The 15,600-nt window shown below is 36.1% G+C and overlaps 1 protein-coding gene across 1 annotated transcript in view; it reads left to right on the top strand.

The window, feature by feature from the left end:
* LOC134370543 (uncharacterized) overlaps nucleotides 1-15,600 on the top strand; it is a 118,813-nt gene that overhangs the window by 71,985 nt on the left and 31,228 nt on the right. The window lies entirely within an intron of this gene.

Below are 15,600 nucleotides of genomic sequence, written 5' to 3'. Positions count from 1 at the left end.
CAGTTTCTGAGGCTTGGAAGTCCAAAGTCCATCTGGTGATGGTGACAGTGACCAAGGGGTCTCACATTACAAAATGCTGGAAGCAAAGAGAGCAGAGAGAGCAAGAGAGAGAGCTTCTCATTCACTCCCTTTTTAAAGCCCTCAGAACCACACCCTGACCACCATCTTTAATCCACTCACTACAGCATGGTTGTATAATCAATTACCATGATAGGATCTCCCACCCTCTTAATTGTCACATTGAGAGCCAAGTTTCTAATACATAAAACTTTGGAGACATAATTCAAGCTTCAGTGAGTTTTGGGGGAACATAATTCAATCCACTATACAACCCCTTCGCCTTTTTGACTTTTTCCCGCCACCTTCTGTTTTTCCCCCTATAACAAAATCCCATTTGCCAAGTATATGTTCAGGGTGTAAATTAGAAGAAGGCCAGTTTCCCAAAATAGCCTCCTTGGCAGACTGCCCAGTACCTGGAATTCCCAGGGATAAAAGTAAGTCCATAGTTCCATGCCCACTTTTAAAAGATATTCCTGAGAGAAATTCACATCCACTCAGTTATTCACCGAGTACATATTGAGAACTTACTCTATGCAGGGACAGAGCTGTAAAAATGGTCAACAAGGCCTACAGTCCTCATGGAATTATGCTTTACTGGGGGAAGAGACAAAAAAAAAAAAACAAGATAATTTTAGATACTGATAAGTATTTGGATTTGAGGGTGGCTGGAGGGTGGAATGAGATTGGGAGGCTATTTTCAAGGGATCAAGGATGCTTGTCTGAATAGATAATGTATAAGGTAAATCAATGATCTGGGAGAATGATTTGGTCAAAGGAAACAACTAAAACAAAAGGACCCGAGGAGAGAGCATTAAACTATTTTCAATCACTACATTCTTAATAAGCATTAGGTTGTTCATCAGGTTGCTTCTTAAGTGCTGCCACCTGGTATAAAGAAAGATCCTGAAGGAAATAAAGTTTAAATGAGAGAATGAGGGGAAGGAGGGGATCTTTCTGGAACACATCAGGTGTGTCTCCTTTCCCAGGTGTGGAGGGGTGGGCAACTGAGTCCAGCAGCGTGGCACTGTATGTGGGGGAGTGCCAGAAGGGGAAGTGGACATCACAAGAAAGCAGAAAGACTCACTAAAGGGACAGTCTGAGGGCTCCAAATACAAACTATAGGTACTTAAAAGTAGCTCGTAAAAGAGCTTTTAAAATAGCCTTCCTATCTCTATCTCAGTGTTTCTCAAAATGTTGCCTGAGAACTACAAATTAGAACAATTCAGGCACTTTTCAGATACTCCAGGCATCACATCAAGTCTACCAAATCTGGATTTATGGGATGGGGCTCAGCAATACATATTTTAAAAAACACACGCGCATGCACACATGCACACACACACCATGAATGTCATGTGCACTAAAGTTGAGCCCTGATGCTCTGTAGATTTTTATTTTTACCAACACTTCAGCTCCTCAAATAATATGGCCTTCTTCTTTCTCCTTGTACAACCTCAGTTTTTCAAAGTAGGAAGAGGCTAAAACACCTCTGAGAGAAAAGGAAAAGATTAATGCATGATAAAAAATAACACTAGAGAGTTTTTAAGAGATCTTTAATATTTCCCCTTATTAAAAAAAGACATAAGTCTTTGGTAACATGATTTTTTTTATCTATAATATATAAAAGAGCCTTCTTCTTTCTGGATTTGAATAAAGAAAGGACATTGGGCATTCTTCAAAGGTACAATATTAATTTTCCCATGGATGGTGTAGTTTTGTGGGCAGTAATGTGGTCTCCGTGAATCTCATGATTTAGAGAGCCCTCACCTCATCCTGTTCTTCCGACACAACGGGGAGGAAGTTCCATCAGTGAAACTGTGGGCTGGGAGGATGCAACTTCCACTCCTGCAGCAGACAGGTGCATTTGAAATGATGAGGAAAATCAGTATGTTCCTCATATACACCAGTATCTTTGTATTCAGTTTAGAAAACTATTCCCCAAAATAGCAAGAATAAATTTGGACTCCTTACCTATCTCTAAATTAGGCACTGGGTTTTTTACCTACCCATCTGCTGACCCAACTCCAATAGTCAAACAAATGAACAGGCTTATCTAGTTGCCTGATATATTATAGCCAGATAAATTTAACACTGATTTCTTTCTTATTTTTTACCCTCAAAATTTTGAAGAAAAAGCATATGACTTTTTTTTTCCCCACAGATTTTTCTAGTAGGTCAGAATGCCTAACATTAGCAATAGGAGCAGCAGTTGTAGCAGCAGGGATTTTGGAAAAGATGTTCCAGAAGCCTGATAAAGACTATTAAACCACTATTCACACTTCTTCAAATGCTCTAACCAAAATGTCAGAGTCTTCATCAGGGTGGAAATTATTTTATGGCTCCAGAGTACATTTTTTTCCCCTCTAAAATAGCCTTATCTCATTTGAGTAAAATATCTGCTAAATCAGCAAAACGAGTATCAAAGTTTTGTGTCTTTGTTGTTCACAAGGAATGCTTGGAATACTAGTTCAAGAACAGACAATTAACCACAAATTATTCATGAGGTACATATGTCATTTTCATTTTTGCCTTTGAGATAAGTTTGTCATTATTGTTTACCTGAAGGGTATTTGCTTGCAGATCTGTCCTTTTACCTCAGAACTAAGATAATGTTTTCATTTAAACTGAGTCATCCTTTTCTTAAATATTGCATAATGTCACTGACTGCCATCTCTTCTTTCTTTGGACCAAACACAATGACAAGGCAAACTAGTCTGTGTTCCCCAAGTCTCTTTGTATTCACTGCCTATTTGTGTGGTGATCAGATGCATTTGCCATTTCGCAAGGAATTATAATATTGAATGAGTTGCAGCATAAAATTCTACCCAAAAAATCTTAAAATAAGAAGCTTGGAAATGGAGTGCCTGCCCTAGCTGCGAAAAATGTGTTCTGAAAGCACAGAAGGAACATTTGCAATGTGAAACTTTTTGTCAGAAATTGAGAGAGCTCAAGGTCAGTTTAATATTAATTCTCCCCAGTTCTTTCATCTAACAGATATCAAGTTGCATTTGAACCTGGCAAAGAGATATGAATTTAGGTCAGTTTAGCCTTCAAAGGACAAATTTCTTGAGAAATATTCTGCATCAATCTATTTAGTCTTGAGTATCATTGGGTTATTTTAAGGTGAAAATGACCAAAACTTGCCTTTTTTCATAGAAAGGGAAATTCATTGCTGGTAAGTTGAAATTGCTTTTGAATAATTTATAGGGAACAGAGGATTCATCAGATCTGATATCAGCAGCAGCCATGAGATTGAATTGTTCTGTAATGGGTGCTATGGGAACTGGAAAGCTGGGGTTGGTTAGCATGAGAACGTCCATCTACAATTGCATGCAGTTTAAAGGCAAGCAATATTTTTAAATAGGGAAAGTCTGAGCTAAAACTAATTATGTAGGAAGAAACTTTATTAAAAAAATACACTCACTGTAGAGGATATTCTGTAGAGCTCCCACCCCAATGCTGATATTCACTCTACCATGGTGGAATTGGCCAATATGTGGGGCCTCTTTCTCATATTACCACCTTCTCCTTGTTTTCATTAGGTGAGGAGAAGATCATAATAGGAACAACAATATAAAGAAATTAAGCCAAGCAAAATAAAAACATATAAATCCATAGTAAAATAAAAACATGTCAATCCTCCCATTCATTACTTACCAACTCCCTATTTCTTCTACTCAAATATTAGGATTCTTTCTCCCTCTATTTTAGACATGCTGCCAAAACACACTACCTTGAGTCCCATCCTAAATTAACCAATTTATAATCTTGAGACTCCCCCACAATCCCATGTTTAATCTTCTTGTTTATTAATTAAAAGTGTTCCTATTGACTGTTTTTTGTGTGCAAGGAACACAGCTAATCATTATTCTGAAAACAAGTTGAGTAAGACAAAGTTCCTACTCTCATAATGGGTGGTGACTGAACTTAAATTAGCAAGATGGGTAGGATCTCTGTACGTATTGTGGGAAAGAGAATTCCAGATGGAAGCAACAGCCTGAGAAAAGGCTGGACAGGAATGTATTGGGACCCAACTATGGGGCCATAAGTGAGCCAATTTGATTGCATCACCGGGTACATGCAGAAAACTGATGGAGACTTAAACTGTAAAGACAGAACAAAGCCAAATACTAAGGGACCTTGAATTCAGACTAAAGACCTGTACCTTATTTGGGTGGCAGTGAAGAAACACTGAGTGGTTTGAACCCCAGAAGCATAACTGAAACATAAATGAAGCTGTTCTTCAGGTCCATGGGGTAGTGCTGGGAGCTTGGGTTGTAGGATGAGTTAGGAAGCCTCGAGTTAATTCAGGCAAGAATTAAAAGGCTCAATTTGGGTGGTGGCACTAAGAATTAAGGAAAGAAAATTGATCTCAGAAATATCTTAGTTATGCATCTACTAATCCAAACTTCTCTCTGGTCTGCTACACTCCTTTTACTTGTCTTGCATCCTCTGTGCAACTGTAGACACCCTCCTTTATAGCTCCTTGACCAACAACGTTAGCCCCTAGATACGGAGGTTCCAAAGACCCTTTGTGTTAAGTTTCTTTTAATTGGATGGGAGAAATATTACATCTTCATGCACTACCATCAAACTGAAACTTAAATTTTTCTTCAATTATAAAATAGGCAACAAACCACAATAAAATTAGTTGTTCTGTCAATTTTAATAAAAGAAATTACAGATACTTTATTTTATATTACAGTTATTCATATACTACAATACACTTTAAATTTATCGCTATTTTAAGATTAAGGTAGTTCCATTATCACATCTTGTTTTATAATATGCTATTAAAGCAGCAGATGCTACCATATCACATATTTTTCTTTAATATCCTGATAATGGTATTGTAATAATTAATTTGTTTTATAATCCTCTGTAAATCCTTTGATTTACACATATACAAATGTTATTCTGAAATCTCTAGACTGCCAAAGATTAGGAAGCCTTGTGGAGGTCCGGGTCATTGTTTCAGATGGTGGCCAGACTCACAATTCCCTGACCATCTCCAAGGTCTAGCTCAACACTCAAGAGAGAAAATATGCCCACTACTCACTCCTTCTGAAGGCAGCCTTGTCTTTGTCCGCCAACTGCAGACCAGGGGAGGAAGGATGTCACCTCACTTGCCACCTCATTGCTGGTTTCACCTCTTCCTTTTTTTTTTTTTTTTTCACTTTTTCTACTTTATGAGGCTTTTTAAAAACACCTTTAGAAAAACATTGTTTTTGTAACTAAGCAGAATCTCAGTCTCCATTTGATTCTAAAATTTTTCTGGAGAGTTCTTTCTTTGATAAGTAAAATGTTGTATCCCTTCCTGGATCTAAGTCCATTTGTTGTTGCTGTATACCAGAAGCCGGCAATTTTCAAAGATGTGTGCCAAGTCTCCACTGATTTGCTTCTTTATAGGTGGCAGCAGGTGGTGAGACTATGTGAGGCACCTTGACAAGCCTGACCATACAGTGAGGTGGGGAAAGATGACAGAAAGGAGACTGTTAACTAAGAAATGGAAAGAGGGTATTTGGGGAGTAGGGAGTGCACCAAATATAAACTTTGTCTAGAGTTGACCCTGACTGCTCCCTCTGAATGATCTTGTGTGTTGAAAGTCTTGGCACATGTGCATAAATTGATAACCTCTGTGACATAACTTTTCAAAGGACACAGGCTTAGGCCACACACTGAAAATGAAAGCACAGTAAATACTCTCTATGTTGACATTATGAGGGAAACTGGAATAATTTTAACAGATTTTATTTTCATGGAAGTTCCTTCCAATTTACCTCATTTCCTATGACTAAGAGATGGCATTGGTAATAGAAAATACTACGCGTACAATAGAACTTCGTGAAGATTTCAATGTGGTTTTGTTTTGTTAGGTTTTTTTTTTCTGTTAACATAGACAGCAAATGACTAATGAATGAATAATTGGCTAAAAAATTGTACACATTTTCATCAATATTCTCTCACGTTATTGGAAATAAATAAGTCAATCAGGTTTCAGAGGTTATTTCTGAAAAGCTGCAACTTGACCTTTTCAGTAAAAACTAAGAAAACAGGAAAGTGAAGCTTGATTATTAAGATTAAAGCCACAGATGCAAGGATGTCTAGTATCACAAAAGGTAGGCTTAGCATTCAAGTGACTTTTATAATTTGAAAAAGTAGTTGTGGGTGGGGACAAATATATACTGATGGAAAAGAAGACAAATGGATATTTGTGTGACACCAAAAATGTCAAGAGGTTAGAGTGGGTCATAAGCATCCAAAAAGCAAAATTAAAATGGGAAATGCAAAAATGATCACTCTCTGGCACCTGTAAAGTCATTGTTTCAGTAACAACAGCACCATGGGGCTTTATCTAAGCCTAGTATCTAGGGAGATGGAGGATGACTGTCACAGAAAAGATTAAAATGCACTCAGTATTAGGAAACTAATTGCAAAAAAAAAAGTAAGAACATAACATGTTATATTCAGAAAAGATAAAATAATGAGAATTAGGGTGTGCAGACAAATATTGTTCCATGATGGTATTTGAAGAGTCCACAGCAAAAAAAAAAAAAAAAAAAAAAAATGAGATCAATGTATTAAGTTGTTCATAAGTAAAGTATTTTCATTTTAATAGTGTGTCCTTTCTTCTGTAATGACTTCCTAATTTTCTGTTATTAAATTGCCTTTTTTAAAAAAAATACAAATAATAGATCGTAGTTTTTTCCTAAATGTTCCTTCTTCTGAATTTTTGTTTTTAAATGAATTGAACAGATAGTCCCATCTCCCCAAGTTAATTTTCTGCTCTTAGAGTGGGACATCTATCCCAGTGATCTCTGCACTTGTTCATTACATAAATCTTTTAGAAAATTTTTAGTGCACATCTCCAATGTGTGGCCTTATGTTTATAAACTACATTCATGTGCTGCTCTGTTAATTGTTAAATTATTAAATATTGATATATTGATTTTATTAAACTTATACAAAAAATATAAATTTAAAAAGATGAAATAAAGAAAAAAATAAGAAAAAAACATTAAACACTTTATTAAAAGTTAAAAAAAAAAAACCTTTATGTTCTCCCTCCTCTTAAAAATATTGCAATTGAGACTAATTGAGTATATAACTCATTATTTTTTAAAATCTTGGTATAACACTGCAAGACAGGAATTCAATGGTCTAGTTCAGAATTTAGTTTATTTTCCCACATAGTTTTAATGGCTGTAATAACTAAAACAAACATTTTACAAAGATAGCAGAAATCCAAACATAAGTACTTTTTTGAATGCACTTCCTAAATCATGGTACTCAGTTTGCACTATCATCCACCAATTATGCAAAATTTTTTCTTTATATTTGGCTAGTAAATTTCCATCTTCCCAGATGTCAGTCACCCATGTATACTAACTGGGCAGTGGTGCATTTAACTTTTAAATATTTAAATATTAACTATTTAACTATTTTTAACACATGGATTCATAACATCTTATTTGGAAGATTTTAAAATTTCAAGTTTCTTAAAGTACTGTGTATGAGTTTTTATAGGTGAAACCCACTATTTATGCCAATTAAATTGTTAGGGACAGAAACATTCTCAAAATGCTCCTTTAAGAACATGACTTCCTTTCAAAAGCAGTTCTTTTCTCATGCATTATTAAAATGTAACCTTTACCTTAAAGGGATAAATCAAGTCTCCTTATTTTTTAAAATATCTCCTCTGTAGCACACTACTGATAGCTCCTTGTCATCACAAAAAAAAGTCAGCAAAGTTGGCAGGCAATGTTTTGTTGTCACTATGGTGGGGTGTTTTTTTTTAATTAATAAAAAAGGAAATATACGATTCATCTTTAAATTTGACATGTTATCTTCCTATAACATAACCAGCAAACCTCTGTGTTGTGTAAAAGATTTTTATGATCACTGCCCCAATAACTAGAAAATAAAAGAATTTTTTTAACGTATCAGGTAATATAAATTTTTTAATTCACTTAGCCACACATTAACATTGCAATATGCCAAAAGTGAACACATGGCACAAGTGTGCAGTCAACACCTCCATATCTCAGAACCCAAACTCTGGTCCTCAGCAGGTGGAGGCCTCAGGTACAGCTCCCTAACTTGTGATTCTCTGAAATACGAGCTACATGAGGATACCAGGGACAAGCAATATACTAAATATTTGTAAAGCTCAATGTATTATTGCATTTTCAGGCAAAGATCTAAAAATAGAAGTCCTATTATTTTTTTCTTACATCTCAGTCTCTGAGTTGTGCACACAATGGATACCAAAGTCTTAACGTGGATAATGTGCTTTTTTTTCCCTAATTGATTTTCAAAGGCCAAATAGTTTAAATGGCAAAGTTTACATTTTCAATTGTCTTTATGAACACAAAGGACTATTATATAGAGTGTGTGTCCACAAATTTTTTAATTTTGCCAAGAACAAATTAAAAGAACATAGTCTAGAAAATAACTATAGGTAAATTAAAATAAAGAATTTCTTTATAAGGAATATTGTTAAAAGAAAAAGAAATTCTGAAAAAAAATTTCCTCTAGAGACCTTTATCTAAAATATTAAGCAGCCTGAGATGAAAGGAAATCCATATTACAACATGGTATTGGAGACAGAATTTCCTGCTGATTCATCGAACACACAGCCCTTGGGCTTGTGTGTCTTGAGTTTTAACAAGAAAAACTATGCATAGCTTTTCCTGGTTCACACAAGAAAGTCCTAAATGGAATTCTCCCTACAGTTAAAAAAACATACCTTTGATAGCTGTTAATACCAACATTACCAGGATTTTGTGATCATTATTGAAAAGCTCAATCAATTCAGGTTAGATGCAAACAGAAATTTAATTAGGAATTACTAAGACCTACAAATAGCCAGAAACAAGTATTCAGGGAATAAAATAATAAAAACACTAGACTTTAACATTTTGTTTTAATTGATTTTTCATGAAGTTGATAATCTGGGAACTATAATAAAGGACTATAAAAGCATAAGCAAATGAAACGAATATAATTGGGCCATATAAAATTACCAAGAAATAACAACTTCCCCAAAATTTTAAACAATATTTTTATATGTGCAAAGGTACATATTCTTGTTGTGTTTATTGGTTAAATAATTAACACACCATCTATTATATTTACTGTTATAAGAACAAGTTTCAAAGCATGGTTGATTCTTTTTTTTAATTGAAACATAATTGATTGTACATATCTGTGAGGTACAGCATTGAATACCAATACCCATGTCCAATATATGATGCTCAAATCAGGATAATTAGTGTATTCAACATTACACAATGTAATCATTTTTTATGGCCCTTTACCAATTTATTGCTACTCACCTCCTTCCCACCTTTGGTAACCTCAGTTCTGTTCTCTGCCTTTGAAAGTTCAGTGTATTAGTGTGATTGTTTTATCTTCTTTCTTACTTATACGTTTTACTCATTTATTTAATTTTTTAGCTCCCACTTATGAGTGAGAAGATGCAGTATTTTTCTTTCTGAGCCTGGCTTATTTCACTTAACATAATTCCTCATCCAGTCATCTGTTAATGGACATTTATGTTGGTTCCAGCTCTTGGCTATTGTAAATAGAACTGCAGTAAATACAAGAGTGCAGGTATCCCTTCAACAAGATGATTTCCATTCCTTTGGGCATATACCCAGCAGTGGGATTGCTGGATCATATGGCAGTTATGTCCATAGTTGTTTGAGGAACCTCCATATTGTTTTCCATAATGGGGCACTAATTTACAGTCCCACCAACAGTGTAGGAGGGTTCCCCTCTCTGCATCCTCACCAGCATTTGTTATTCTCCATCTTTTTGATAATGGCCAGTCTCACCAGCATGAGATGATATGTCAGTGTGGTTTTGACTTGCATTTCTCTGATTCTAAGTGATGTTGAGCATTTTTTCATGTGTCTATTGGCCATTTGTATGTCTTCCTTTGAGAAATGCCTATTAAACTCCTATGTCCATTTTTTAATCAGGTTACTTGGTTTTTTTTACTGTTAAATTGTTTAAGTTCCTTGACTATTCCAGATATTAATCCCTTGTCAGATGCATGGTTTGCAAATATTTTCTATCATTTTGTAGGTTGTCTTTTCTTTCTAATTGTTTCTTTTGCTGTGCAGAAGCTTTTTAGTTTGATGTAATCCCATTTGTCTACTTTTTCTTTTGTTCCCTGTGATTTTGGGGTCTTATTCATAAAGTCTTTGCCCATTTCTGCTTCCTGAAGTGTTTCCCCTAGGTTTTCTTCTAGGAGTTTTATAGTTTCAGGTTTTACATTTAAGTCTTTAATCCATTTTGAGTTGATTTTGGTATATGGTGAGAGGTATGAGTCTCGTTTCATTCTTCTACTTCTGGATGTCCAGTTTTCCCAACACCATTTATTGAAGAGGCAGTCTTTTCTCCGGTGTATGTTCTTGATGCCTTTGTCAAAGATCAGTTGGCTGTAAATATGTGGGTTGATTTCTGGGTTCTCCGTTCTTTCCATTGGTCTGAGTGTCTGTTTTTATGCCACTACCATTCTATTTTGGTTACTATAGCTTTATAATATAGTTTGAAGCCAGGGAGTTTAATGCCTCTGGCTTTAGTTAGTTAGTTAGTTAGTTAGTTAGTTAGTTAGTTAGTTAGTTAGCTGAGGATTGCTTTGGCTATTCAGGTTCTTTTTAGTTCCATATGAATGAATGTTAGGATTATTTTTTCTATTTCTGTGAAGAATGTCATTGGTATTTTGATGAGGTTGCACTGAATCTGTAGATCGTGTTGGGTAGTATAGACATTTTAACAATGTTAATTTTTCCAGTCCATTAACAGTGAATGTCTTTTCATCTTTTGTGTCCCCTTTAATCTCTTTCAGCAGTGATTTATAGTTCTCATTATGGAGCTCTTTCACTTATCCTTCATTTCCTTGGCTAAATTTATTCCTAGGTATTTTATTTTTTTGCTAACTATGTAAATAGGCTTGCTTTCTTGATTTATTTTTCTGCTAGTTCATTGTTGGAGGATAAAAACTCTACTGATTTTTGCATGTTGATTTTGTATCCTGCAAGTTTACTGAAATCATTCATCAGCTCTAGAGTTTTTTTGTAGAATCTTTAGCTTTTTCTAAATATAGGGTCATGTCATCTGTAAACAGGTACAGTTTGACTTCATCTTTTCCAGTCTGGATGCCCTTTATTTCTTTCTCTTGCCTGATTGCTCCAGCTGGTACTTCCAATACTATGTTAAATAGGAGTGGTGAGAATGGGCATCTTTGTCTTGTTCCTGTTCTTACTTTTCCCCATTTGAGATAATATTGGCTGTGGGTTTCTCATATATGGCTTTTATTATGTTAAGATATTTTCCTTCTATACCTAATTTGCTGAGAGTCTTTAACAAGAAGGGATGTTGAATTTTGTCAAATGCTTTTTTTGTGCCTATTGAGATAACCATTGATTTTTGTCCTTGATTTTTTGATGTGGTGTATCACATTTATTGACTTGCATATGTAGAACCAACCTTGCATCCCTGGGGTCAATCCCACTTGATCATGGTGTATAACTTTTCTCATGTGTTGCTGAATACTTTTTGCTAATATTTTGTTTATGATTTTTGCAACTATATTTATCAAAGATATTGGCCTGTAGTTTACTTTTTTCATTGTATCTTTGTCTGGTTTTGGTATCAAGGTGATGCTGGCCTCATAGAATGAGCTTGGGAGAATGGCCTCTGTTTCAAGTTTTTTGGAATAACATGAAGAGAATTCATATTAAGTCCTCTTTAAAGTTTGGTCGAATTCAGCAGTGAAGCTATCCAGCCCTAGGCTTTTCTTTGTTGGGAGACTGCTGATTACTGCTTCAATCTAGTTGCTTGTTATTAGTCTGTTCAGGTTTTCTGTTTCTTCTTGGTTCAGTCTTGGTAGTTTGTATGTGTCTACAAATTTACCCATTTCCTCCAGGTTTTCAAATTTTGGCATATAGTTGTTCACAATAGTCCCTAGTGATTCTTTGTATTTCTGTGGTATCAGTTGTAATGTCTCCTCCTTCATTTCTGATATTTGTTGTTTGGGTCTTCTCTCTTCTTTTATTAGTTAGCCTAGCTAATGGTGTATCCATTTTGTTTATCTTCTCAAAAAGCCAACTTTTTGTTTCATTGAACTTTTGTATCGATTTTGGGGTCACTATTACATTTAATTGTGCTCTGATCTTAATGACTTCTTTCCATCTACTAATTTTGGGATTGGATTGTTCTTGTTTTTCTAATTCTTTGAGGTATAGCATTATGTTGTTTACTTGAAATCTTTCTATTCTTTTGATGTAGGTCTTTAATACAATAATCTTCCCTCTTGGTTCTACTTTTGCTGTATCCCACAGTTTTCATTGATGTGTCTTTATTTTCATTAGTTTCAGGAAATTTTTTAATTTCCTGTTTAATTTCTACTTGGACCCATAGGTTGTTCAGGAGCATATTGTGTAATTTCTATGTGTTTGTATAGTTTCATGAGTTTTGCTTGTTATTGATTTCTAGTTTTAATCCATTGTGGTCTAAAAAGATACTTGAAATTATTTCAATTGTTTTAAAATTTGTTGAGACTGGATTTATGATCTAACATGTGGCCTATCTTGGAGAATGTTCTGTGTGCTGATGAGAAGAATGTATATTCTGTAGTTGTTGGATAAAATGTTCTGTAGATATCTGCCAGGTACAGTTGGTCAGAGTGTAGTTCAAATCCTGTGTTTCTCTGTTGATTTATTGCTTAGATAATCTTTCCATTGTTGAGAGGGGTGTTAGGTTTCCAACTATTATTGTATTGGGGGGTCTATCTCTTTCTTTAGGTCTAATACTGTTTGTGTTATATATTGGGTTCTCCAGTGTTGGATGCATACGTATTTATGATTGTTCTGTCTTCGTGCTGGATTGATCCTTTTATTATTATATAATGGCCTTCTTTGTCTCTTTTTATGGTTTTTGGTTTAAAGTCTATTTTACCCAATTTAAGTATAGCTACTCCTGCTTTTTCTGGCTTCCATTTGTGTGGCATATTTTCTTCTATACCTTCACTCTTAGTATGTGTGTGTCTTTACAGGTGAGATGAGTCTCTTGTGGACAGTATATAGCTGGGTCTAGCTTTTTAATCCAATCAGCCAGTCTATTTCTTTTGAGTGGGGAATTTAATGAATTTACATTTAGGGTTGTTATTGAAAGGTATCGTCTTACTCCTGGCATTTTACTGCTTTACATGGTTGATTTAAGTATCTTTTTTTCCTTTCTTTTCCTTTTATTGCTTATCTTCAGTGTTCATTGGTTTTTAAGGTGATATGGTATACTTTTTCTTTCTTGTTTGCATATCTGCTCTACTAGTGGTGTTTGTTCTTTCTCATGTATTTGTGGTGGCAATTATTGTTTGGGGGGTTTGAGGTGCAGGACTCCCTTAAGGATTTCTTGTGGAGCCTGTCACATGGTGGTGAACTCCCACAATTTTTCTCTGTCTTGGAAATACACTATTTCTCCTTCATTTCTGAAGTACAGCCTTACTGGGTATGTTATTCTCGGTTGGCAAGTTTTTTTTCTTTTAGGACTTTGAATATATCATCCATTTTCTTCTGGCCTATAGGGTTTTTGCTGAGAAGTCTGCTGTTAGTCTGATGGGGACTCCATTATAGGTAACTTGATGCTTTTGTCTTACTGTTTTTAGGATTCTCTTGATCTCTGACTTTTGACAGTTTGACTACAATGTGTCTTGGAGAGGGCCTTTTTGGATTGAATCTGTTTGGGGATCTTTGACCCTCTTGGATCTGCAAGTCCATATCTCTACCAATGTCTGGAAAGTTTTCCACTGTTATTTAATTGAACATGTTTTCATTGTCTTTTCCTTTCTCCTCCCCTTCCAGAATACCCATGCTTTGGATGTTTATGCACTTAAAGTTGTGTGATAGCTCTTGCAGATTTTCCTCACTTTGTAAATTCCTTTTTTTCCCCCACTTGGGTTATTTCAAAAAGACTGTCTGTGAGATCATAAAGTCTTTCTTCTGCTTGCTTTATCTTGCTGCTGATACTCTCAATCGTAATTTTTATTTCACTGAATGAGTCTTTCAGTTCCAGGAGTTCTGCTACATTCTTTTTTATGGTATTTACCCCTTTGTAAATTTCCTCCTTCATGTCCTGTATTCTTTTTCTCATTTCATTGTGTTGCCTGAGTCTTCTTGTATCTCACTGAGTTTCTTTAATATTGTTACTTGGAATTCCTTTTCAGACATTTCAAGGATTTCTTGTTTGGGGTCTGGTATTTGAGAATTATGGTATTCCTTTGCTGGTCTTATATTTTCTTATTTTTTCATATTTCTAGTATCCCTACATTAATGTTTGGTCATCTCGTGGAGAGGTAGCTTCTCCTATTACTGTGGGTGGCTTTAGAGGTGAGAGACTCCATCTAATAGATTTTTTAATATATTCCTCATTGGATGGCATGTTTTAGTTTTAGTTCTGGGTAGACTCAGTAGTTTCAGTAATTCCAGTAGACTCAGCTAAATGGCTGGGCCCACATGGATGAGTGGGGCCATGCTGGCAGCCATGCAAGTGGGGCCATGTGACAGCCGGACTCAGGCAGGTAGGTAGGGCTGCATAGGCAGCTGGGCAGTTTGGGCCTCGTGGGCAGCCAGGACTGCATGCGTGGCTGGAAGACTGGAGCAGAGCAGGTGCCTGGGAACATGTGGGAAGCTGGGTGGGGCCAGGTGGGCAGCATGAGCAGCATGATTGGGTGTGCTGCACAAGATGAACTCCTGTGTGGGGAAAAGGGCCATGGTTCTCTGACTAGACAATGACACATGTGACCACTGTGGTTGTGGGGGCAGGCTGGGGCAGGAGGAGGCGGATGGTTATCACTAGGAAGTGCTAATGGCTGAGCAGATTCTTTCTGCCACAAGGGAGAATTCCTCCTGGCTGATCTTGGTGTCGGAGACGTGGCTGCAGCTGAAGCTACATGCCTCTTTCTCCTCCCTATACCACCCTGCTTGGTTTTTGTGCTCCATAGGGTCTTCACCGCGCTCCTACTGTCCTCCCATGACCTCCCACCAATGCTCTCTCCTGAACTAAGCTGTCCATTCCTTGCTCTGGTCCCTTTCTGTGGGAAGATCACACACTGGGCACCTCTAGTCCACCATCTTGCCAATACCCAGAATCACCTAGTTGGTTCTCTTTATTCTCGGTCATTAGGTTCTTTAAGTCACTGCAAACACTGAATTAGTGAATACTGAAGCATTGCTCCTTGGGGAAATACAGGGTTAGGTTCCTACAGCCTCTAACACATTTTCATCAACCGATTAATACATAACCTTGTTTCATGTGTCTTTTTATTTAAAGATGCCTTATTTAAATGTATTGCTGGTTCGTTCATATTGAACTCTTGGCCCAGAGCACTGTAACTCATGACTGAATCAAGCTTATCTAACACAGGTATTTTCTCCATAAGGCACAGCACAGCCTTCTTGCATTTAGGGCATTTCAGCACTACAGTTGGGAGCCATCTTAAACAGTGAAATCCCAATCCCCAATAAAAAACAA

Source organism: Cynocephalus volans, chromosome 2 (genome assembly GCF_027409185.1).
Source record: "Cynocephalus volans isolate mCynVol1 chromosome 2, mCynVol1.pri, whole genome shotgun sequence".
Classification (NCBI taxonomy): Eukaryota; Metazoa; Chordata; class Mammalia; order Dermoptera; family Cynocephalidae; genus Cynocephalus; species Cynocephalus volans.
The sequence above is the reverse complement of the archived record's forward strand: the minus strand, read 5'-3'. Positions and strand labels throughout refer to the sequence as shown.